Source organism: Miscanthus floridulus, chromosome 12 (assembly GCF_019320115.1).
Source record: "Miscanthus floridulus cultivar M001 chromosome 12, ASM1932011v1, whole genome shotgun sequence".
NCBI lineage: Eukaryota > Viridiplantae > Streptophyta > Magnoliopsida > Poales > Poaceae > Miscanthus > Miscanthus floridulus.
In genome coordinates this window covers 31,885,202-31,910,144 of record NC_089591.1, presented here as the reverse complement: position 1 = coordinate 31,910,144, position 24,943 = coordinate 31,885,202, and the positions used below count along the sequence as shown (strand labels likewise).

General features: G+C 45.5%; 1 pseudogene; it reads left to right on the top strand.

Annotated features, from left to right (window-relative positions):
• Positions 1-2,132: 2,132 nt before the first annotated feature.
• LOC136495669 (SNF1-related protein kinase regulatory subunit gamma-1-like) lies at positions 2,133-24,002 on the top strand (annotated as a pseudogene).
• Positions 24,003-24,943: the final 941 nt, after the last annotated feature.

Here is a 24,943-nt window from a genome sequence, read left to right as displayed (position 1 = left end):
CCGACGTAACGGGGTTTAAGACTTTGGAGATGCAGGGGTTTGGGGCAAGGTAAGGATGTAGCAAGATTCAAAAGTTCTTTGCCAAAAGCTTACTATTCTTCATTCTATTTTCAAGTTTTACCATTAAGTACCTTTTGTTCATTATCTCAAACTAAATGTACATTTCTTGTATTCCATTCATTCTCATTCCATTCTTTTCTCATATTTTAGTAATTCACCAGTACTACATTGCTTCTGTAATGAATCGAGTCTCCATATCCACGGAGCACCGGCAATTCGAATTGATTCAAGTCCCAGCTAGGGATTCCTTATCACACGACATATGTAGAACTCAATCTTGCATATATCAACCTCGCTACCGGATCCTCCTATACTAAGCCGTCTCCACGCCACCCGAGAGTACAGCACACCTCAAATCCGGCCACATTCCAGCCACGAGGGTACACGCTACTCCCGCCATCTCTCCACTCCTAGTGCGCGGGCATTCGTCTTAGTATCGGATTAGCCGAAGTAGGCTTACCGGAGTATGTGACCAGTACTACAAAGTGTCTCGTTCAGAAGATCCACAATGAGTGGCCTTTAAGCGACATAGCTGGCAACATTACCCAACATTCAAGATAAGTTATCCCGACTAGTCTCTAGTTCATTCTACATTCTTTCTTTCTTTGGCCAGTATGCCATCTTTGATTGTATCGAAACTTTTACTTTGAAAGCCTACCATAAAGCATACTAAGCATTCTACGCTTTTGTAAATGAAAACATCTTCAAGGATGGTAAACAATTATCAAGGTAGATAATGCATCAAGTAGGTAACATTTGAATTAAACAACTTAATGCAATAAGTAACATAGGTGATAAACTTTTCAAAGTAAACAAGGTAAGGGCTTAATGCATAAACCGGGGCTTGCCTTCGTTGACGATCTCAGGTTCCGGGTTAGTACCACAATTATCAAATCCCGTGACAACCGGGGATTCATCCAGAACTTGCTCAACTAGAATCGTTTCATTCTCAGGGTTCTACACGAAATGATAACATATGCTTTAACATGATGATAATATAAACATGATGCTTTCACGGTACATGAAATGTAAAAACACCCGCAAATGATTTTATTTCTCGGTACAGTTGCAAGCCAACAAAACCAACCTGCAACCCTATCATTAAGAATCACACATGTGACTTGACCAAATGGATCTTGGAACCCTACTAGTCACAAAACATGACCAAAACAAGATCCAACACTAATCAAACACTTAGGGTTTGTCTTTATTTATTTTTGAATTAATTTGGAATTAAGCCCAAAAATGAACTTGTTCCAAATGACCTGAAAATTTTATGTAAGATTCCTCATGACAAATTAGTGTACCAAAACAAATTTCATGATTTTTGGAATTATACAGTGACCTACAAAAATCATGGAAATTGCATTTTTCAATTAATGGACTGAATATTTGAACATTAAAAATTTATTCAAATTTCAAGTTTCAAATTTTTAAATCATACTAGCACATGTACAGAAGCTACACACAAAATTTCAGAATTTTTGGAGCTATCATGAATTTCCTACAAATTCCCAAAGTTTTAGCACTATTCACAAATTCAGAAAATAAAAATCAGCACTGTTCTTCTTCCTCACTCGCACTGACAGCCAGGCCCCACTGTCAGTGACTCAAAGCTAACGCACGGCGGCGTGGTCAGTTCCGATCGGCAAAAAGCGCCGGCGGTGCTTCTCCGGTGAGATGGACTGTACCGACGTGATCTACACCATGTCGTGAATCTAACCCAACCCTTAGATCAGCAACAGGCACACCAGATAGAACCCTACGCCGGCCATGGCGGCTCGGACCCGACGGCGGTCGACGTAGATATGGCTACGGTGCAGTAGAGTCAAAATAAAGGCGAGCATCACGCTCCGGAGCTCACCGTGATCACGATAGTGTCCTTGGTGAAGACGGAGGCGTACTGAATCGCCCTGGCCACGGTGAGGTGGGTCGCGGCGGAGCTTCGGCCGGACTCGGGGAAGACAACGTCACACGGTGGCGCTGGACCTCCAGGAGCAACACGACCAGGCTTGGGAGGAGCAGGAAGATGGGACGGAGCTTCTAGGCGGACGCTACTGACTCCAGACGCTATGACGGCGGCGAATTTTGCGAGCGCAGTGAGGTCGTCGCGGCGAGCAGAGGCAGGAAAAGAGGAGAGGGACGACGACTGGTACGGCTATTTATAGCTGGGAGGAGCTCGTCTGGCTTCGACAGCGCACGACGAAGACGCCACGGCGATGAAGACGTGCCAGGGCGCGAGGAAGCGGCGCTAAAAACGCTCGGCGGCGGTAGAGGCGTGGCGCCGGCGGTAAGCGGTGATGTAAATCCAAATTTTTGAATTATTTACAGAACTGCCACTGAGTCTATTTTTCAAATTACTCCCAATTTTCTAAAGAAGTTGAAAATCTCCAAAAATGAAAGTTGTTCAATTTTTCAAACTCTACAACTTTGCTTCTAGAAATATTTTCAAATTCTGCCTCCATTTTGAAATTTGAATTTGGGGTGCATTTGAGCATTTGAATCATTTCAAAATTACTCCAAATTTTATATGTAAACTTGAAAAACTTTGAATACCAAAGTTGATCTACATAAAATAATCTCCAACTTTGCTTTTTGCCTCAACCCCAAATTCCTCATGGATTTTGAATTAGTAAAAAGGGGCAAAAAGGACTTATATAATTTGAATATGAATTCAAATTTGATTTGTCTTCCTTTCACTTAGATTTTGATTTTTGACCAGTAACATGGCCCATTAGGGTTATTTGAGTCAAATGACACATGGTCCTCACATGATCACATGAAATTTGACCCTTGTGGTCATGATCTTTATTTAGGGGTTTTTGAAACACATCACATGAAATAACAACATTATGAAATAAACCTTATTTAGTGAATGCATTCAAAACTTTATACTATATGAATGCTTTGCAATGCACATGATGACATGTCAAATTTTAGTATTAGGTCAAAACACCAGAGGTGTTACAACCCTTCCCCTTAAAGAAATCTCGTCCCGAGATTTAAAACTTAAGGCTAAGTAATGGAAAAGGAAATGTGTCAAGCTAACACATCATAACTTTATTCAAAAGGCTAGTGAGGGGGTTTTCCATTCTGTTGACAAACGAGACCAGTTACAATATAGACAAGGTATTGCAACTAGATAGAAGCGAAGAAGTCAGGAAAATTCTCTTCTAAGTAATCCTCGGACTCCCAAGTAGCTTCATCTTCAGTGTGTTGATTCCATTGTACTTTGTAGAACTTGATTGTACGCCTTCGAGTAACTCGATCTTTCTGATCTAAGACTCTAATGGGGTACTCGGCATAAGTCAAATCAGGTTCTAGTTCTACATCACCAAAGTCAATCTCCTGGTCAGGTACTTGAAGACACTTCTTTAACTGAGATACATGAAAGATATCATGCACCGCTGACATGTGATCTGGTAGCTTGACGCGATAGGCGACTGGTCCACATCGTTGTTGGATCTGAAAAGGACCGACATAACGGGCAGCCAACTTTCCCCGAATCCCAAAACGATGAACTCCTTTCATCGGTGATACCTTGAGGTAGACATAATCTCCCACTTTGAATTCTAGCGGTCGTCTCCTCTTATCAGCATAGCTTTTCTGTCGGGATTGAGCTATCCTTCATATTAGGCTTGTATGAGTTTAACTTTCTCTTCAGCTTCCTTGACCACATCCGGTCCAAAGAACCAACGTTCTCCAGCTTCTGACCAATTTAAAGGTGTTTGGCACCTACGGCCATACAGTGCTTCGAATGGTGCCATTTTAATGCTCTCTTGATGGCTATTGTTATATGAGAATTCAGCTAAGGGAAGGCATTCATCCCATTTAGCACCAAAGGAAAGAACACATGCTCTTAACATATCTTCAAGAATTTGATTTACCCTTTCAGTCTGTCCATCTGTTTGCGGATGATAAGCAGAACTACGGATAAGTTTAGTTCCCAAAGACTCGTGTAGACTTTTCCAAAACTTGGATATGAACAATGACCCTCTATCAGAGACAATGGTCTTGGGTGCCCCATGCAGACTGAAGATTCTATCAAGATAAAGCTTTGCATACTGTTCCGCTCGATATTTATCTCTGACTGGTAAGAAATGAGCTATCTTGGTTAGACGATCAACAATAACCCATATTGAATTGTAGCCTGTAGATGTCCTAGGCAATCCCACGATGAAGTCCATACAAATATCTTCCCACTTCCAAGATGGAACTGGCAATGAATGTAATGGACCTGCAGTCTTCATATGAACTGCTTTGACTCTCTGACAAATATCACACTTGGCTACATATTGAGCTATTTCTATTTTCATTTTGGTCCACCAATATCTCTTTCTCAGATCATGATACATTTTGTTGCTACCCGGATGAATGGAGTATCTTGTAGAATGAGCTTCATCAAGAATCTGCTTTCGCAGCTCTAGATTTTTGGGTACTACCAATCTATCCTTGAACCATACGACATCTGATTCATCAATCTTGAAACATGTTGGTTTTCCTAGATCTGACTTTATCCTTAATATGGGCTATGCCCTTACTTCTCTGTTGAGCAGCAATGATCTGATCTTTGATAGTGGACTCAACTACAATATTGGACAGGAGAACCTTGTTCTATGATTTGTAAATTCATATGCTCCATCTCTTGACACAATGTTCGCTGCATCGGTTCTACAATTAGGCAATGACAATGACTCTTGCGACTCAGGGCATCGGCAACCACATTAGCCTTGCCCGGATGATAGTGCACTTCTAAATCATAATCTTTAATAAGTTCCAACCATCTTCTTTGCCTCATATTCAGCTCTGACTGGGTGAAGATGTATTTCAAACTCTTGTGGTCCAGTATAGATATGACATATATTGCCCAATAAATAATGTCGCCAAATCTTGAGTGAATGGACAACAGCAGCTAATTCAAGATCATGGGTGGGATAATGTTCTTCATGCTTCTTAAGTTGTCTGGAAGCATATGCTATGACTCTGCCTTCTTGCATAAGAACACAGCCAATACCAATTCCAGATGCATCACAATAGATATCAAATGGCCTCTCGATATCAGGTTGTGCTAATACTGGTGCAGTTGTCAGCAACTTCTTCAATGTCTGAAAGGCCTCTTCACATTCTGTTGACCATACAAACTTTGTTTGATTTTTCAACAATCCAGTAATTGGCTTCGCAATTCTGGAGAAGTCAGGGATGAACCGACGATAATACCCTGCCAACCCTAGGAAGCTACGAACTTGATGAACAGTTGTAGGTGCTTTCCAATTAAGGACTTCTTCTACCTTGCTCGGATCAACAGCTATACCTTCAGCAGATAGCACATGACCCAGAAATTGTACTTCCTCTAACCAAAATGCACATTTGCTGAATTTGGCATATAGTTGGTGATCTCTTAATCTTTGTAGAACAATACGGAGATGTTCCGCATGTTCCTCTTTGCTCTTAGAGTAGATAAGAATGTCATCAATAAACACCACGACAAACTTATCCAACTCAGGCATGAAAACTGAGTTCATCAGGTACATGAAATGAGCCGGGGCATTGGTCAGCCCAAAAGACATGACTAGATACTCATATAGTCCATATCGGGTAGTAAACGCTGTCTTCGGCACATCTTCACGTCTGATCTTAATCTGGTGGTAGCCTGATCTTAAGTCTATCTTTGAGAATACCTTAGCTCCCGCAAGTTGATCAAAAAGCAAATCAATTCGGGGTAAGGGGTATTTGTTCTTGATGGTGACTTCATTTAATGGCCTATAGTCAACACATAACCTTAAGGTTTGGTCCTTCTTCTTCACGAAAATAGCAGGACATCCCCAAGGTGATGAACTGGGTTGAATGAAACCCTTGTCTAACAACTCTTGTAGTTGCATTTTTAATTCTGCTAATTCTTTCGGTGGCATCCTATATGCTCTTCTAGACACAGGTGCTGTCCCTGGTTTCAGATCAATTCTGAACTCTATGTCTCGGTCTGGTGGCAGACCAGGCAGGTCATCGGGAAAGACATCCGTAAACTCACATACCACTGAAATTTCCTCGGCCCCTTCAACAACAGTTGCACAGACTGTTTCCACTGTACTCTTAGGAAAGGGAAGTTGGATGAGAAGTTGGGTTTTGCTAGTCAGGTGCATTTACCCTTATGGTTCTACGCAGGACATCTATGATAGCCCCGTGTTGAGTTAACCAGTTCATACCAAGGATCACATCTATATCTTGATCCTTTAATATCAGCATATTGGTAGGGAACTCATAACCTCCCAAATCAATAGGTACATGCTGAACTACCTCCCTTGTACAGATTCGTCCCCCAGGCGACTGTATATGATAGGGTTCTTTTGTTTCCCCAATAGCTATCCCATGCTTCACAACAAATGTACGATTGATGAATGTATGGGATGCACCAGAATCAAATAAGGTAATTGCAGGATGCTTAGCAATGGGAAACATACCCATCATAACTGGTTCTCCTTCTGGAATAGATTCCACTTGCGTATAGAATACCCTTCCAGTTTTCTTCTCAGCCGGACCCTTTTGATGGTTCTGAGCATTGCCCTTGTACTGATTCTAAGCTTGATTAACAGGGGCTTTGGGTGCATCAAGATTGTTCTTCCTAGGATACGGACATTCTCGGGAAAAATGCCGGGTTTACCACAATTATAGCATGGAAAATTGTGATTCTAGGGAGTAGCATTGCGGTTTGCATTATTTGTATTGTTCTGCTGCTGCGGTGCTTGATGAGTATAAGGCGTATTAGTTGTAGGGCGAATGAAGATTTGCTGCCTGCTTTGGCCTTGCTGTGGGCGGAATGGCGTACGGCCATGATTCTGAGGATGGTATACTATCTTCTGACGCTTGCCACTTGATGATCCAGAAGCAAATATTTTCTTCTTCTTCGCCTCTTTGTGTCGGCGGTAATTCTCTTCCGAAGCGATAGCAATGTTGATTGTCTCATGGTAAGTTGCATTACCACAGGTTGCCATCATTGTCTGAAGTTTAGTATTCAAGCCTCGAAGAAAATGATTCTTTTTCTTCCTGTCCGTATTCACATACTCAATAGCATACTGAGACAGGTGGTTGAAACGCCCAACATAATGCATCACCAGGTGCTCCCCTTGCTTAAGAGCCAAGAACTCTTCCAACTTCATGGTCATCACACCATCCGGAATATAATGTGCCCTGAAGGCATCCTTGAACTCCCTCTAGTTGATTTGGTGACCAGCGGGCTGTACTGCTACCAAATTTGCCCACCAGGCACCAGCAGCTCCTCGGAGTTGCTGTGCCGCAAACCTTGGTTTTTGAACCTCAGTACAGTGGATCAGCTCGAACTTTTGCTCTATTGTCCTAAGCCAATCATCAGCTTCTAAAGGTTCGTCTGCCTTAGAGAACACAGGCGGACGTGTGTCAGTAAAATCCACATAGGTTGACTCGTCGTTTCCATTATTACGACGGCCACGATTAGGGTATGGTGCCTGCTGGTTCTGCGCCAACTCCCTTAACAGCCTAGCATTCTCTGCTCGTTGCGTTGACGAGTGCAGCTATGGCATCTGCCATAGTCGAAGGCATTGGTGGAGGATTAGGGCACTCATCATCGTCATGCGAGCCACTAGCACCAGTTCGGGTGATAGGACGAGGCATCTGTTAGAGAAACACATTTACTTACATTATTCTTTATTGAAAGCATTTAAAAGGTTTCATGCTACAAAGGGTCCTTATTTATATTACATGTCTTGTATCCCACAAGACAACCCTGGTTTTCTAGGAAAGCAGTAAAGGAACTACTTCTACTCCAAGCTCTCAGTCTTCGGCATCCGTGCCCATATCGGACGAAACCTCATCTTCATCTGAGAAGTACACCAACTCCTCAGGATCCTCCTCCTCTTCTTCATTCTTGACTTCTCCTGGAGCTACAATCATTTCTTCATCGGTAACTTCACCATCCCCATGAGGAGGATGAAGTTGAGCATACAACAGGTGGACATTCTCATGAAGAATGGCATTGTCCATCTCTAGGTCTTCTACGTAGAACTCCAACTCATCGATGCAGTTCATTGGCCGCATCTTCTCGTGTCCAGGCTTCATTCCGTAGCTCCATGGTCATGGTGATACCCCTTTGCATTTCCGCCAGCTCTTCTTGGTCTTTGGCATGAGCTCGACGAAGAGTGTTGAGCTCCTTGTTAAGGTTCTCGACGTTGGCGGGGTTGCTCAAAGATCCTTCCTCTCCTAGGGTCTTGGCACTTCCTTCACCAAGCTCGTGATTTCTTGGTGCCAATTGGTGACGAGGGACTCCATGAGGTCCGGTGGACTTGCGTGCGGTTTTCTTGGTCTTTGCCATAGCCTGTAGGATTTAAGGTAGGACTATAAGAATAGCTTGAGGATAATGGAGGTTAGCAAGAATGGGATTGACATTACTTACCCAACCACTATTAAGGGGAATTATTATGCAATGTGCTCAAGCATGATGCATGAATCGATCTTACGAATCTAAGTACAAAAGATTTATATAATCATAAGTACTAGATTTTTAATACATAGGACAAACCTAAGCATATTATCTGCCACAAACTTTCAAATAAGTCAAGATTGAGTCTAGATCAAAGGTAAGAAGAAAGAAATTGAACTTTCAAAATATCAAGTTTACTTTCTTTGATCCAAATTCAATTTGAAGGTTTTTCAAAGTAACCTACAATGATCATTAGATGGGAACTGCTCTGATACCAGCTATGGCAGAACCTCCTAAGGAATCAGGCCCACATGCACCTATCGTTGTCTTAATAGACCTCGGATAGCGTACACGAGTTCCCAACAACTCAACAGGTCTATCGGGTGTCCTCGGGAAACCCGAATCATCCACGATTCTCTTTTCAAATAGGATCCCAATCACAGTCATTGTAGATTACAACAGTTTATTCAAATATATACCAGAGTAAAAGATAGCGGAAGTCTTAAGATAACATAATTACAAACCAGTTGTTTTCAAACTTACAATACCATAAGTGTTATACAACCATAGTAGCGGGATAATATTACATTAACTTTATTTATCATACAAACTAACGCCTTGTCCAAAGGCCATTCATTATTCCTCATCATCGTTGACTTCAAACACCGACATGCAGCAGGGACCAAAACAAGCCTGCGCATGCGACTCACCTGCAACAAGGGTTAACAAACCCTGAGTACAAAAGTACTCAACAAGACTAACCTGACGTAACGGGGTTTAAGACTTTGGAGATGCAGGGGTTTGGGGCAAGGTAAGGATGTAGCAAGATTCAAAAGTTCTTTGCCAAAAGCTTACTATTCTTCATTCTATTTTCAAGTTTTACCATTAAGTACCTTTTGTTCTTTATCTCAAACTAAATGTACATTTCTTGTATTCCATTCATTCTCATTCCATTCTTTTCTCATATTTTAGTAATTCACCAGTACTACATTGCTTCTGTAATGAATCGAGTCTCCATATCCGCGGAGCACCGGTAATTTGAATTGATTCAAGTCCCAGCTGGGGATTCCTTATCACACGACATATGTAGAACTCAATCTTGCATATATCAACCTCGCTACCGGATCCTCCTATACTAAGCCGTCTCCACGCCACCCGATAGTACAGCACACCTCAAATCTGGCCACATTCTAGCCACGAGGGTACACGCTACTCCCGCCATCTCTCCACTCCCAGTGCGTGGGCATTCGTCTTAGTATCGGATTAGCCGAAGTAGGCTTACCGGAGTATGTGACCAGTACTACAAAGTGTCTCGTTCAGAAGATCCACAATGAGTGGCCTTTAAGCAACATAGTCGACAACATTACCCAAAATTCAAGATAAGTCACCCGACTAGTCTCTAGTTCATTCTACCTTCTTTATTTCTTTGGCCAGTATGCCATCTTTGATTGTATCGAAACTTTTACTTTGAAAGCCTACCATAAAGCATACTAAGCATTCTATGCCTTTGTAAATGAAAACATCTTCAAGGATGGTAAACAATTATCAAGGTAGATAATGCATCAAGTAGGTAACATTTGAATTAAACAACTTAATGCAATAAGTAGCATAGGTGATAAACTTTTCAAAGTAAACAAGGTAAGGGCTTAATGCATAAACCGGGGCTTGCCGTCGTTGACGATCTCAGGTTCCGTGTTAGTACCACAATTATCAAATCCCGTGTGTCGGGTATCTTAGAATGGGGTATCCCAAGCAAAACATCAAAATGGGTTGCTAAATCCCCATTAAAAAGAAAAAGCTAGAAGGTAAGTCGTGGGCCCCTCATCCGCCACGACCAAGCCCATCGGGTCCTCCCCCTCCTCACCTCGAGCCTCGAGCAGGAGGTCTCAGCATCCTGACGCCAACTCCGCTTCGCGCGAGGCTCCCTAGGGAAGGCTTTGGCAAAGGAACGCCGTCTCCGCCCCGCCCGAGGCCCTCCACGGAAGGCCTCGGTAGGAAGTGCGTTCTCCGTATCGTGCGAGGCCTCTCACGTGAGGCCATGGCAAGGAGCCTGATCTCCATCTCGCGTGAGGCCTCATTCTCCGTATCACGTGAGGCCTCTCGCGTGAGGCCTCGGCAAGGAGCCTGATCTCCGTTTCGTGCGAGGCCTCATTCTCCGTGTCGCTCGAGGCCGACTCATCCACGGTCCGTCGCCCCCCGCCTCGGCCAACCCTCCCAATAGTGCGTCATGTCTCATTAATACTTTCAACCACTCCCACAATCTCAGCCGAACAGCGGCTCAACGTCACTGAATGGCCGACACGACCCGAAGTCGCATCAGCGCCGTACCGGCTGGGACAGGGCACGGCGGGGGTTACCGGCCACTGTGTCCCAGCACTGTGTCCATGATCAGCGCCTGGGACAGGGTATGATGGCTGGGACAAGGCACGGCGGGGGTTACAGGCCACTGTGTCCCAGCACTGTGTCCACGATCAGCGCCTGGGATAGGGTACGACGGCTGGGACAAGGCACGATGGGGGTTACCGGCCACTGTGTCCCAGCACTGTGTCCACGATCAGCACCTGGGACAGGGTATGACGGGGGTTACCAGCCACTGTGTCCCAGGACTATGTCCATGACCCGCCGCCCGCCCAAGGCCTCAGCCCTGTACATCGGAGCCTCGGTAATCTTGGGGTTCGTGCCTGCCGAGACCCCCCCACCGCAGTACAAGTCTCAGCACCGACCAGGCCTCAGCCTCGCGCACAATCTGTCCACCGAGGCTTGCATGTTCGCCGCCACGTCCGCTCCGAGACATTCCTGGGGTTCCCACGACGCACAGGACCTGATGGGACAACCACGCCGCTCTAGTGTTCCAAGGATGGATCGCTCCTACGACCACGCCGCCACCGGAACGGGCCACAGGGTTCGGACGTGCCACTCCTATTGGCACGACGTCGCATAGTGATACATGTACTGCCCTCGTCCTCCCTTCAACTATAAAAGGAGAGGACTTGGGCCTCTTAGAGGGGGAGGAAGAGAAAAGACCAGATAACACATACACACACGCACACATTCCAGCCGCTTGAGAGCAACGTCTCAGACGGCCCACTCACACCTTGCCGAGACCTGGGACTAGTTCCCTCTCTCCCTTAGCTTGTAACCCCCTACTATGAGCACTTCGGTGCAAGGAATACAAGTTCTATCCCTCAGACTGGACGTAGGGCGCCAATTGCCCGAACCAGTATAAACCTTGTGTCTCTTTGCATCACCATCCGAAATCGGGAGCACGCAGAATAAATTCACTAGTCGGTCGAGGACCCCCCGATCCGAAACACCGACACCGTGACAACCGGGGATTCGTCTAGAACTTGCTCAACTAGAATCGTTTCGTTCTCGGGTTCTACACGAAATGATAACATATGCTTTAACATGATGATAATATAAACATGATGCTTTCGCGGTACATGAAATGTAAAAACACCCGCAAATGATTTTATTTCTCGGTACAGTTGTAAGCCAACAAAACCAACCTACAACCCTATCATTAAGAATCACACATGTGACCTGACCAAATGGATCTTGGAACCCTACTAGTCACAAAACATGACCAAAACAAGATCCAACACTAATCAAACACTTAGGGTTTGTCTTTATTTATTTTTGAATTAATTTGGAATTAAGCCCAAAAATGAACTTGTTCCAAATGACCTGAAAATTTTATGTAAGATTCCTCATGACAAATTAGTGTACCAAAACAAATTTCATGATTTTTTGAATTATACAGTGACCTACAAAAATCATGGAAATTGCATTTTTCAATTAATGGACTGAATATTTGAACATTAAACATTTATTCAAATTTCAAGTTTCAAATTTTTAAATCATACTAGCACATGTACAGAAGCTACACATAAAATTTCAGAATTTTTGGAGCTATCATGAATTTCCTACAAATTCCCAAAGTTTCTGCACTATTCACAAATTCAGAAAATAAAAATCAGCACTATTCTTCTTCCTCACTCGCACTGACAGCCAGGCCCCACTGTCAGTGACTCAAAGCTAACGCATGGCGGCATGGTCAGTTCCGACCGGCAAAACGCGCCGGCGGTGCTTCTCCGGTGAGATGGACTGTACCGACGTGATCTACACCATGTCGCGAATCTAACCCAACCCTTAGATCAGCAACAGGCACACCAGATAGAACCCTACGCCGGCCATGGCGGCTCGGACTCGACGGCGGTCGACATAGATATGGCTACGGTGCAGTAGAGTCAAAATAAAGGCGAGCATCACGCTCCGGAGCTCACCGTGATCACGATAGTGTCCTTGGTGAAGACGGAGACATACTGAATCGCCCTGGCCATGATGAGGTGGGTCGCGGCGGAGCTTCGGCCGGACTCGGGGAAGACAACGTCACACGGTGGCGATGGACCTCCAGGAGCAACATGACTAGGCTTGGGAGGAGCAGGAAGACGGGACGGAGCTTCTGGCGGACGCTACTGACTCCAGACGCTATGACGGCGGCGAATTTTGCGAGCGCAGTGAGGTCGTCGGCGGCAAGCAGAGGTAGGAAAAGAGGAGAGGGACGACGATGGTACGGCTATTTATAGCTGGGAGGAGCTCGTTGGCTTCAACAGCGCACGACGAAGACGCCACGGCGATGAAGACGTGCCAGGGTGTGAGGAAGCGACGTAAAAACGCTCGGCGGTGGCAGAGGCGTGGCGCCGGCGGTAAGCGGTGAAGTAAATCCAAATTTTTGAATTATTTACAAAACTGCCACTGAGTCTATTTTTCAAATTACTCCCAATTTTTTTAAAGAAGTTGAAAATCTCCAAAAATGAAAGTTGTTCAATTATTCAAACTCTACAACTTTGCTTCTAGAAATATTTTCAAATTCTGCCTCCATTTTAAAATTTGAATTTGGGGTGCATTTGAGCATTTGAATCATTTCAAAATTACTCCAAATTTTATATGTAAACTTAAAAAACTTTGAATACCAAAGTTGATCTACATAAAATAATCTCCAACTTTTCTTTTTGCCTCAACCCCAAATTCCTCGTGGATTTTGAATTAGTAAAAAGGGGCAAAAATGACTTATATAATTTGAATATGAATTCAAATTTGATTTGTCTTCCTTTCACTTAGATTTTGATTTTTGACCAGTAACATGGCCCATTAGGGTTATTGGAGTCAAATGACACATGGTCTCACATGATCACATGAAATTTGACCCTTGTGGTCATGATCTTTATTTGGGGTTTTTGAAACACATCACATGAAATAACAACATTATGAAGTAAACCTTATTTAGTGAATGCATTCAAAACTTTATACTATATGAATGCTTTGCAATGCACATGATGACATGTCAAATTTTAGTATTAGGTCAAAACACCAGAGGTGTTACAATGCCGTGGCCCATCAGCTCGAGTGCCCACTTGGAGATTCGTCCCACGGCATCATGGTTGTGGATGATGTCTCCCACGGGTATGAAGTGATGAACGAGACTTCGTGGTTGCTTGCCGCAACATAGAGGAGGGGTTCTCCCTGTTTGGGAGCGATGAGGATTGGGGCCAATGTCAGTGACGCTTTGAGGCTCTCCAAAGCCTGTTGTGCTTCCTCAGTCCAGACGAACGCGTCCGTCTTTTTGAGAAGCTTGTAGACAAGGCATCCCTCACTCGCCTAGCAGGGAGATGAACTAGCTCAGGGTGGCCAAATAGCCGATGAGCCTTTGTATGCCCTTGACGTTGCGCATAAGGCCCATGTTGGAGATGGTCGTGATTTTTTTGAGATTGGCCTCGATGCCATGTTCAGACACAATGTATCAAAGTAGCTTCCCCTTTGGAACCCTGAAAACACATTTTTTGGGAATCAATTTGATGTTTAACCTTCATAGGTTCATGAATGTTGTGGCCAAGTTCACGATCAGGTCGCAAGCTTGAGCCGTTTTGACCACTATGTCATCAACATAGATGGCAATTGTTGGTTTTGGCCGCTCGACTTGGTCAGTCCGGTCGAGCGGGTTGATTTGGTCGGCAAAGCATTGTTGCATGCACCATTGATAGGTGGCAACAGCGTTCTTCAGACCAAAAGGCATGGTTACATAGTAGTATGAACCATATGAGGTGATGAACGAAGTTGCGAGCTGGTCGGACTCTTTCATCGTGATCTGATGGTAGCCTAAGTAGGCATCCAGAAAGGAGAGGATTTCGCATCCAGAGGTAGAGTTGACTATCTGGTCTTTGCGTGGCAAAGGAAAATGATCCTTCGGACATGCCTTGTTGAGGCTAGTATAATCAATGCACATTCTCCATTTCCTAGTCTTGTTTTTAACAAGAATAGGATTGGCAAGCCAGTCGGAATGGTATACCTCCTTGATGAATTTGGCTGCCAGGAGTTTGGTGACCTCCTCGCCTATGGCCCCCGTGCCTCTCGTTGTCAAAGAGACACAGTCGTTGCTTGGCGGTCTTTGAGCCTAGGACGAGGCGTAATGCATGCTCGGCGACCTCCTGTGGTATGCCTGGCATGTTAGAAGGTTTCCATGCGAAGACATCACGATTGGCTCATAGAAAGTCAATGAGCTCACATTCCTATTTGGCCAGGAGCTGGGTCCCGATCCGCACCATCTTGGTTGGGTCGATGGGGTCGATACCCGCTGCCTTAGTTTCCTCGAGTGGGTGGAAGGCAGTCGAGGAGGTCAGCTTGTTGTATTCCAGGACTGCTGGGGTCGACGACTCTCCGAGCTGAGGGAGCTCGGCTGAGTTAATGACGGTAGTGGTGAGCTCGTAATGCTCATGGTCGCATGTGTAGGCATGCAAAAAGGTGCTACCCACAGTGATGACGCCGTTCGGTCCTGACATCTTCAACTTGAGGTAGGTGTAGTTGGGGATTGCCATGAACATGGCGTAGCATGGCCGCCCCAAGATGGCATGGTAGGACCCTAGGAAGTCCACCACCTAGAAGGTGAGGACCTCCGAGCAGAAGTTGGCTCGGTCGCCAAACATGATGGGTAGGTCGATCTGCCCGAGCAGGTATGCCTAGCTTCCTAGGATCATGCCGTGGAAGGGAGAGCTCACTGGGCGGAGCTTCGACTGGGGGATGCACATGGCGTCGAGGGTGTGGATGTAGAGGATGTTGAGGCCACTGCCTCCATCCATCAGCACCTTGGTGAGGTGCTTCTTGTGGACAATGGGGTCGACGATGAGTGGGTAGCGACCCAGTTTGGCGACGTGGGAAGGATGGTCCCTGTGATCAAAAGTGATCGGAGATTCTGACCAGCTAAGGAAGGAGGGGACGGTCGTTTTAGTGATGCATGCCTCTTTGTAGCGCACTTTGTGCTAGTGCTTGGAGTAGATGGTGTCAGATCCCCCAAAGATCATGAGGCATTCCTCGGGATTAGGAAAGTCATCCCCATCCTTGCCTGCCATGCCTCCTTTCTTGGTCGCTGCCTCCTTGCCCTTTCCTTCTTTTGGTCCACCAGCCTATCACAAAAAGCGCTTGAGGAGTTTGCAGTCCTTGTAGAGGTGTTTGATGGGGTAGGTGTGGTTGGTGCATGGACTCTCCATGAGCTTGTCGAAGTGGTCGGGCTAGCCCTGCTGGGGCTGCTTGCCTGCACGATCGACCGCAGCGACCAAAGCAAAGTTGGCCGATCGGCGCCGATCGTTCTTGTTCTTTTTGCCCCTTTGTGTGGAGGGGCCCTTGTCTTGGTCCTCGCGCTTGGCCTTGCCCTTGTCCTGCGCTCCACTAAAGACTGCTCTGACTGCCTCCTCGCCAAAGGAGTGGTTTGTGGCGACATCGAGCAGGTCATGGGTGGTATGGGGCTTCAGACAGCCGAGCTTATGGATCATGGGCTCACATGTTGTCCCAAAGAGGAATGCGCTAATGACGTCCACGTCAACGACATCAGGAAGGGAGTTGCATTATTTTGAGAACCTATGGATGTAATCCCATAGGGACTCATTGGGCTCCTATTGGCAGCTCTTGAGGTCCTAGGAATTCCCAGGGCGGACATACGTCCCCTAGAAATTCCTGATGAAGATCCTCTTGAGATCTGCCTAGTCGTGGATGCTGTCAGGTGGGAGGAATTCGAGCCACGCTTGAACATGCTCCACCATGCAGATGGGGAGATATTGAATGATAAAGTGGTCATCATCCACCCCCTGGCTCGGTAGGTGAGCCGGAAGTCTTCGAGCCATATACCGGGATTCGTTTCCCCGGTGTATTTGGCGATGTTGGTAGGTGGTTGGAAGTGCTATGGGAACGACGCTCTCTAGATGCGACGGCCAAAGGCTTGTGGTCCCGAGCCTCCTAGGCTAGGACTCCGGTCGTCTGGTCGGCGACCATGCCTGGAGTGTGTTTCCTCGCCCCCCTCGATGGTCTGGCGGGGGCCTATGCCACCTGCTCTCACTACGCCTTGATGGGCGTCATCATCACACTAGGCTTGACACCAGTCGTTGATGATGCTGCGAGCATCTCAGTTCAACCCGAGCCGCTCGCGCACAGGCGGTCGGTGTGGAGCGGGCATCAGGTCAGGCCATGGTGTAGTTGTGTCCTCCTGTTCCACGCCTAGCGACTATAGTGGTGAGCGGATGGAGTGGTTTGACTGGTGCGCCCCCATTCCCTCGGTGGGGAGAGAGCCCGTGAGTCGGTATCGCTGACACGGAGCTCTCCGCCTATTGAACGGTGGCAGTTTCCACCAGCGCCTAGATGTTCCAGTGGACCGCCTGCTCCTAGGGGTCGATAGGCTCGGGAAGGCCACGTAGAAGCATCACCACAGTGGCGATGTTCTGGCCAGCCCGAGCAAACTGTGGGGGATCGTTTCCTCCGTCCATGATGTTGCGCTGGACCTGGTGGGCGTGACTCCGGTCGTCGGTCGCCTAGGTTACACGTGCATGGCGTAGCGTGCTGTGTCGAGCACTGCCAGCACAGGTGGCGATTGGCTCTGCCACCTTTGTTGTAGCTCCTCGCCGTGCTCCTATGCACGTGCGAGGGCCTTCGCACGAGGGTCCAGAGAGGTGTGAGTCTGTAGGGACTCCTGCTACCACCGGCAGGCTGTCCTAGAGCATCCGCCATAGCGCACTCCCAGGACAGAGGGTGGCTAGGTGCCACGATGTCGCCGATGCTAGGAGCCATCGCTTTCAACCTCGTCATCCATGAGGTCGTGGAAAGAGGCGGGAGCGTAGCCCGCCATCCCCATGAATTCGGATGTGAGAGGGGGCGGCGTTAGCATTTTTTGGAGCCCCCGTGCATACGCGTCCGCGGGGGACTCGAGGCCATAGGGGAACCAGTTGCATGGCGGTCGCGGTGGGGACAGCAGGGTCCCTCCGGAGAGTCGACGGAAGATATTAAATAGCGAGTAAAGAACAATATGTACGTTACTCACAGTGGGGTTTGAGCCCAGCGCGGGCTTGGAGCGAAGTGCAGGTGTCTCGTCATTGAGGTCGCCGGGTGTCCCGATGCCCGTCGGAGGGACACGTGCCTCCTTGCGGAGGAGAAGCACATCGAGCCTGTGGGCGACGAAGTCCAGGCTTCCGAAGATGAAGGTCTAGGATGGCTCGAAGACAGGAGGAACCCACATCCCAACAGGTGGGAGTGTGGGAAACTCCAGTGAGCCAAAGCAAGTCATATCGCTTCAGCCCGCCATGACGAAGATGGCGGAAAGGTGGGCCATCTGATGACCAAAAGCGTGTACGACGTCTTCACCACGGACGGCGCCAACTGTCGGTGCGAAAAGTGACCAACAAGTAAATATTTGTCGTTTTGTCGTATGTTGTGATCGGATGTGGCCTAGTACTCAATGACATAGGGTTTATACTAGTTCAGGCAACATGCCCTACGTCTAGTTTGAGTCGGTCGGTGACTTTATTCCTGAGCCTAGGTGCTTGAAGTTTACTGTGGGGTTACAAAGGAGTGGGAATAAGATGGGGGTGTTAGAGGTCTGGTCAGACTCTAGACTAAAGGGCCGAGAGTGACGGGAGCCCCTACGTGCGCTAAGTATTAGAACGTGTGCTCTGTGTAACTTTAGAGTTCTAGAGCTATGAAGCTGTTCGAGTGCTCAGAATATCTAAAGCTAGCAGAGAGGGAGTCGGAATGATCTGTCCATCTTAGGAGGGAGCGCATCCCCTTTTATAGGTGAAGGGATGGCTTACAAGTTAGGAGAGAGAGAGAGAGAGAGAGAGAGAGAGAGAGAGAGCGTGTGCGTTTCCTAGTCTTGTTGCCCACGCCGTTGGGTACAAGACAGTTTGTCGGCGCCCACAATACTGTTGACGCCCAGATGCATATGGCAGGCTCCATCGTGTTCTTCTGGTATGGCAAATATCGACGCCTACCATACTATAGGACAAATATCAGCGCCCGCAACACTGTTCGTGTTCTGACATGTCTGGAAGGCTGTAAAGTACCCTTTTGGCATGGCCTGACAGTACTGTCCTGCAGGTGTGTAGGGTACGGTCCTCGGTATTGCGGTTGACTTGAGCGCCTTACCTTATCTGCTCCGCCTGATTTCTTGGGTCCTCACCGAGCGGGCGTCCCCAGTCGGTCATTCCCAGTCGGCTCCGACTGCAGCCTGTCGGAGAAGAGCCGCAGGCAGAGGTTCAGGTGTATTCCCGGTCGGAGAAGCGGGCTGGAGTCGGAAGCGAGCGTCGCTCCTCCTTGGCCAAACCTTCCGGTCGGAGAAGCGGTCGGAGTCTGAAGCGAGCGTCGCCCCTCCTTGGCCAGGCCTTCCAGTCGAGAGAAGCGGGTCGGAGTCAGCAGCGAGCGTCGCCCCCTCCTTGGCCAGGCCTTCCGGTCAGAGACTGGATCGCTCTTCTAGCCTGTCGTTAGGTATCTAGGACGGCCCAGGAGTTGTGCGTTGTTTGTAATGTCGTCTGCTGGGCCGAGTTTTTGCTGGGAAGCGGGTCCATTAGGGACCCCGGGTTTATGAACCCGACAATACTACAATGGTATTATGTGCGCTTGCGGAATTCTTCATATTCTATTTGCACTTATAAATACCAACAACATCCAATCTACTCTGATCTCCCAATAAAAACGCTGGATGGGAGCAGATATGGAATTTCTCTCCATTGCGGAAACTTATGAGTTGAAGAGAATATTTGGCAACTTTTTATTTTTAAGGAACTCTTGTACCAAAATGTTGGAGGACACTTTTTCCTTTTTGCTAAAATATCAAAATAGGAAGTTGTTTTACAAACTCTTGAAGATGCTCTAAGAAAAGAACTGCAACAACTTGAAGCAAAGGAAAATTATATCTATACCTACCTAATATTAAATAGCAAAAAACTCTTCTGTCCATTTTTTTTACTTCTCATCTGTGATGGCACTCATGGCCCATACTCATACAAGTCAGAACAACACCCATCCAACAATTAATGATACATAATTCAATTTCAAGACGCGTCAAGCGATGGTACGAAATCTAGAGGCGTTTGAAAACACCAACTGCCTCTAGAAATCGAATTCTAGACCCATGCTATCGCTGAAAGCCTTTGTAAAAGTGGTTCTTCATAGAGCTCGTCTCTAAAAGAAAACATCGGCTCCCCTAAAAATCATTTCTGTAGCAGTGAATACAATCCTTATGCCAAATTTGCTAACCAACCTCCAAACCTTGGATATGCCACAGGATCCAACATTCCGCAACCAGATTGAAACACATCTAAATCAATGAATGAACATTGACAGTTGAATCGTTGGGTAGGGCACAAGTTGCAAATTCAGCACCTCCTATCCTTGATCAAGTTGGACACTTGATTTCCTCTCCATGACCATCAAGGACGTGGTCAACGATCCGGAATTAATATACCCACAAGGGAGTACACATGATCACTGTTGTGGGGATATTAATTTCGGATAGTAACCACAAACTTACCTGCGAAAAATAAAATTGGCTACCACAACAGTGACCTCATTGTGATTATCATCGAAGGCATCGTAGGTAATAAGCTCCAGGCCAAGCATCAGTAGTGTTTCACCGGCAAATATATTTAAACCTAACGGCCAGTACATATGCAATCTGTGTTATTACTTTCAGTAGTGTTTCACCGGCAAATATATTTAATCTATCGCTGGGTCCAAACAGAAGTCTTAGTCTGGAAAATTGAACGGCCAGTACATATGCAATCTGTGTTCCTACCAAAAGTGCTTGAATTTGTGATTGGTTGCCATAGAGCAAAAAACTTTTGTCTTTCATTTAAAAATTGCATTCTTCCTTGAGCCTGCTGTTATAACTTTCATCTTCTTCTGTATATTTTCAGACATAGTTTTGGATTCTCGAGTCAAAACCATCAATTAGAACTACTGAATTTAAATTTCCGTCTTGTGCTAGAAGTGGATATCTAAGTATGATACTGGAATACCTAAGTATCTTTCGCAGAAGTTCCTCATAACCTGTGTTATATGCTTAACATCAATGATTTAAATGATGCACACGATAATTTCCAGTTGCCATGCAGTCATTGAGATTCCTTCAGATGCAAGTCTTGCTGAAACTGTAGAAATATTATCGAAAAACAAAATCTTGAGTGCACCCATAAGAAATGTTGAGGCTCCAGAAGACGCTAGTTGGATGGACAAATACATCGGCATTGTGGAATTTGCTGGTATTGCCATGTGGTTGCTCAGTCAGGTTCGTAACCTTGATTGCATTGAAGTGCTCGCTCGCTCGCTCCCTCCCTCCCTCTCTCATTTTATAGGGGGGGGGGTTGAAGATATAAATGATTATCATGATAGTCAGAATATGTTGTTCAACTGCAGGTTTTCCTAATCAGGATTGTTATGGTTTGATATATTTCTGTTCAGTTTGATACCATCATTTTTAAAATAAATGATACGTGCACGAAACTTCAACAAACTGAATTCAATGCTATACTGCATGGCTCCTGATTATAAGCACAGTCAGCCTGTCTTGGTCGTAAACGATCGTAAATTTCTAGCCGGAACAGTGTTTTTCTCTCACACCAAACTAGCCAGCAGTAAATAATCAATGATCGTTTACGGCCTCCCGAACAGGCTGAGTGAACTTCTATCGAGTCATTTGATGCAGCTTAACCTATAGTCTGTTAAAATACTCCAGTCAAAACGTGTTAGAACTTTGCAAGGTCTTTGATGCATATATTTCGCCACTAATTTATTCTATAATATATTAATAAACATCCTTCAAATTTAAAAGATTTTGCAAGTATTTTTCAATACAACCCACATGTAACTTTCATGTTTTCAAACTAAATAATTTAAAAGTTTTTTGATGTTTGTAGTTTTTAAGGTTGGAATAAACTTGTCCTAAGCAACATGAATTTATGACCAGAGTAAATTTTCATGTCTGTTGTAAATCTAGCCCCCTTTTTCTCCTTTCTCGTGGGATAATAGTGAGGGATGCCCCTACTATGTATGATTCGTGCCGAAGGGCCTCTAGTCCAACTGGTTAGAGCGTCCCGGCGACACTCCTCAGGTCCTGGGTTCGACTCCCCGTGAGGCGAATTTCAAGCTGGGGTTAAAAAAATCCCCTCATCTGTCCCACGCCAAAGCACAGGTCTAAGGACCGCCCCATTCTCACAGGACGACGGTGCCGCTGTGTAAGGGTGGGACAGGGGTTCGAGGGGTTTCTAGGCCTGCGTGAAAAGGTCTTCTTCTTAATGCAATGCCTGGGGGTGGTCATACCTTCGCAGGTCCAGTTTTTTTTACTATGTATGATTCAGACCATTAAGAAACAACAAATAAATACCGAATATTTACAAAGCTCTGTAGTATAAAGGAATTGACCTATAATATGACACAAATTTCCTTTTTTATACTATCGACTATACATTTAATATTTTTCGCCCCACTCATCCTTCTGAAATGGATTGCTTCTTCTGCCATGGAACAGTGATGCTGGAGTTAATGGGACAGTTGGTTCGGGAGCAGGATCACCTGTCTCCAATCTAGTTTCTAGGCTGGGTTCTTTCACATTCAGAAGGACATCATCTGGCAGGGTAGAAACTGCTACTGATTCTGAATCAGATGAAGCAGCGTCGGTTGGTGGGAGCTTTTTTGAAACCCTAACTTCCTCTGAATTCTACAAGAATACAAAGGTGAACTCCTTTTGCTCCATATTTAAAACAGTTATATTGACTTGTAGTGAGGACCAATCCTTGACATGAGTTGTGCCGGTGTAGGTTGGCGATATCTCAGGGACCTTCCGCTGGGCACCATTTCTTGCACTGCAGACATCTGACACATTCCTTACCATGTTGCTGCTTCTATCCAAGTACAGAATGAAGAGCCTGCCAGTTGTAGAAGTGGGAGGAGATAAGATTGAGAATATTATCACACAATCCTCTGTCGTACACATGCTTGCAGAGTGTGCTTGGGCTCTCCTGGTTTGAGAGCTGGGGAACTAAGAAACTCTGAACTGGGGCTTCCTATCATGAAACCATTGAAACTTGTCAAGGTACCTCTGAATGACCTCTGCTTATCCGCATTGGAAATCTCGTTAGAAATTTTCACTTTCAGTTTTTCCTTTCTAATAAATTCATAAAATACTCAAGATCAAGTTATCAATAGCTAAGAAAGATCAATTCCATCAAAGCCATGCTGATTGACAAAACCTTCATGTAAACAAACACGTCACTGTGGCCTACTCTTTTCCAGGTAAACGAAGATCAGCCAGTTCTGAAAGCTTTCCAACTGATGAGGGAAAAGGGAGTTGGTGGCCTGCCAGTCATGGACACAAGTGGAGCAAAAGCAATTGGTAATATTAGCATCAGAGATGTCCAGTATCTTTTAACTGCCCCCAAGATATACAAAGAGCACAGGTTTGTAATCCTAGTACACCCTTGTCGATAGGCTTTCTTGTGATTGGCAAACAATACAAAAAGATTTCTGCTGCTGTTATTGCACATCATGCCAAATGCACTTTTAAACTGCATTGTAGGAACTAGGAAGACCACTGCAACTATTATTGCTATATATGAACCTCTGTGACCTGTTGAATGTAACATAGGTCAAGCACGACAAAGGATTTCCTTAGTGCTGTTCGACACCATCTCCAGGAACAGCATGAGGCCTCACCATTGCTGCATGATGTAATCACTTGCAAAAAAGATGATACAATTAAGGACATCATACTGAAGCTGGACTCTGAGAAGATCCACAGGATCTACGTTGTAGATGACAAAGGGAACACCGAGGGAGTCGCCACCTTGAGGGACATAATCTCCAAGCTGGTGCATGAGCCGTGCCATTACTTGGGGATTTCTTTGATGGTGTTGTTCCCCTGCCGGCAAACAGCACTGTATGACACAACTTCACGGTCCAATCACACTGATGTATCTGTGCAAATGTACATTTTGAGCTATTCTCTTCTGAAGGTTGCTTCTAGTATATTCCTTTTCACAGCCTTAGTTCTCAGGTAAACAGACCATTGCCTACATGGAGAAAAGAACTAATGCTCTAATGGATGGATGGCAATGTTGTACATTGAATAATTTGGGAACTTACCTGAGTTTCTTTTCATGTTCTCATGATGACAATTGTTGCCTGTCTTCCTTCTTGCTAAAGATGTGGTTCACTAGATTTGGCTTTGTCATGCTGCAAGCAAAATTCTGAGGGATATGATGTATTTTATCTTGTTTTTAACTTGAGTCAGACTCTTTCGTTGTCATATACGTACCTGGGTAACTTCATCATTCAGCTGGTAGAGTCTACTACATCTCATAGGGTCAGCCAAAATATCCTCGTGCTGCAGAAGAGTACATCCATATATTTTTGTCACCTTTACAGCATAACGAGGTACTACCTATAGATGTAGCTTCTGAAAAATTCCAGTTCGGTATCAGTGTACACTGTACAGCAACAGCATACAGTTGCAGTCAGTTTATCATCTCAGTTGTCAAACAACTCTACCCTAGAAATATCCGAATCCTTAATAGAAATGAGAATCAATAAGCTAACCAAGTGTCCTTGGTTTAGTGAACTTGACGAACTTGTGTAATCAGGTCACAAACCGTACATATTCAACTCAGCCAAATAGAGAAGATCAAATTTGCACTGTTAGTGCTCAAACTACCTGCTTCAAACAAGATGTGGAATGCAAGAGAACTCGGTCTCCATTTGTTCTCTTGGAAGCATGATAGGCCTGCTTGGTTTGCTACCAAAATTTACCTCACTAAAGATTTAGCAAGTAGGCCAATATTTTTTTGCCAAACATTTGGTTAGCCAAATGTGTGATGTTGGCAAAAATTTTTTGCCAAACTTAGCTTGCCTTGATTTTGGCTCCAATCAGGCACATCGTACTTGATAGGTATGACCAGAAGATAAATTCATTTGTTGATGTGTATTTACATGGAGAAACCAAGCCAGAAACTTAGAAGATGCTAACGATAAAAAATGGATGTCCTTATTTGAGTTGGTACATGCTGATGATCATCATTATGTGGAAGAGAACAGCTAAAGCAAACAGCTGAACAGAAAAGGCATGTTACA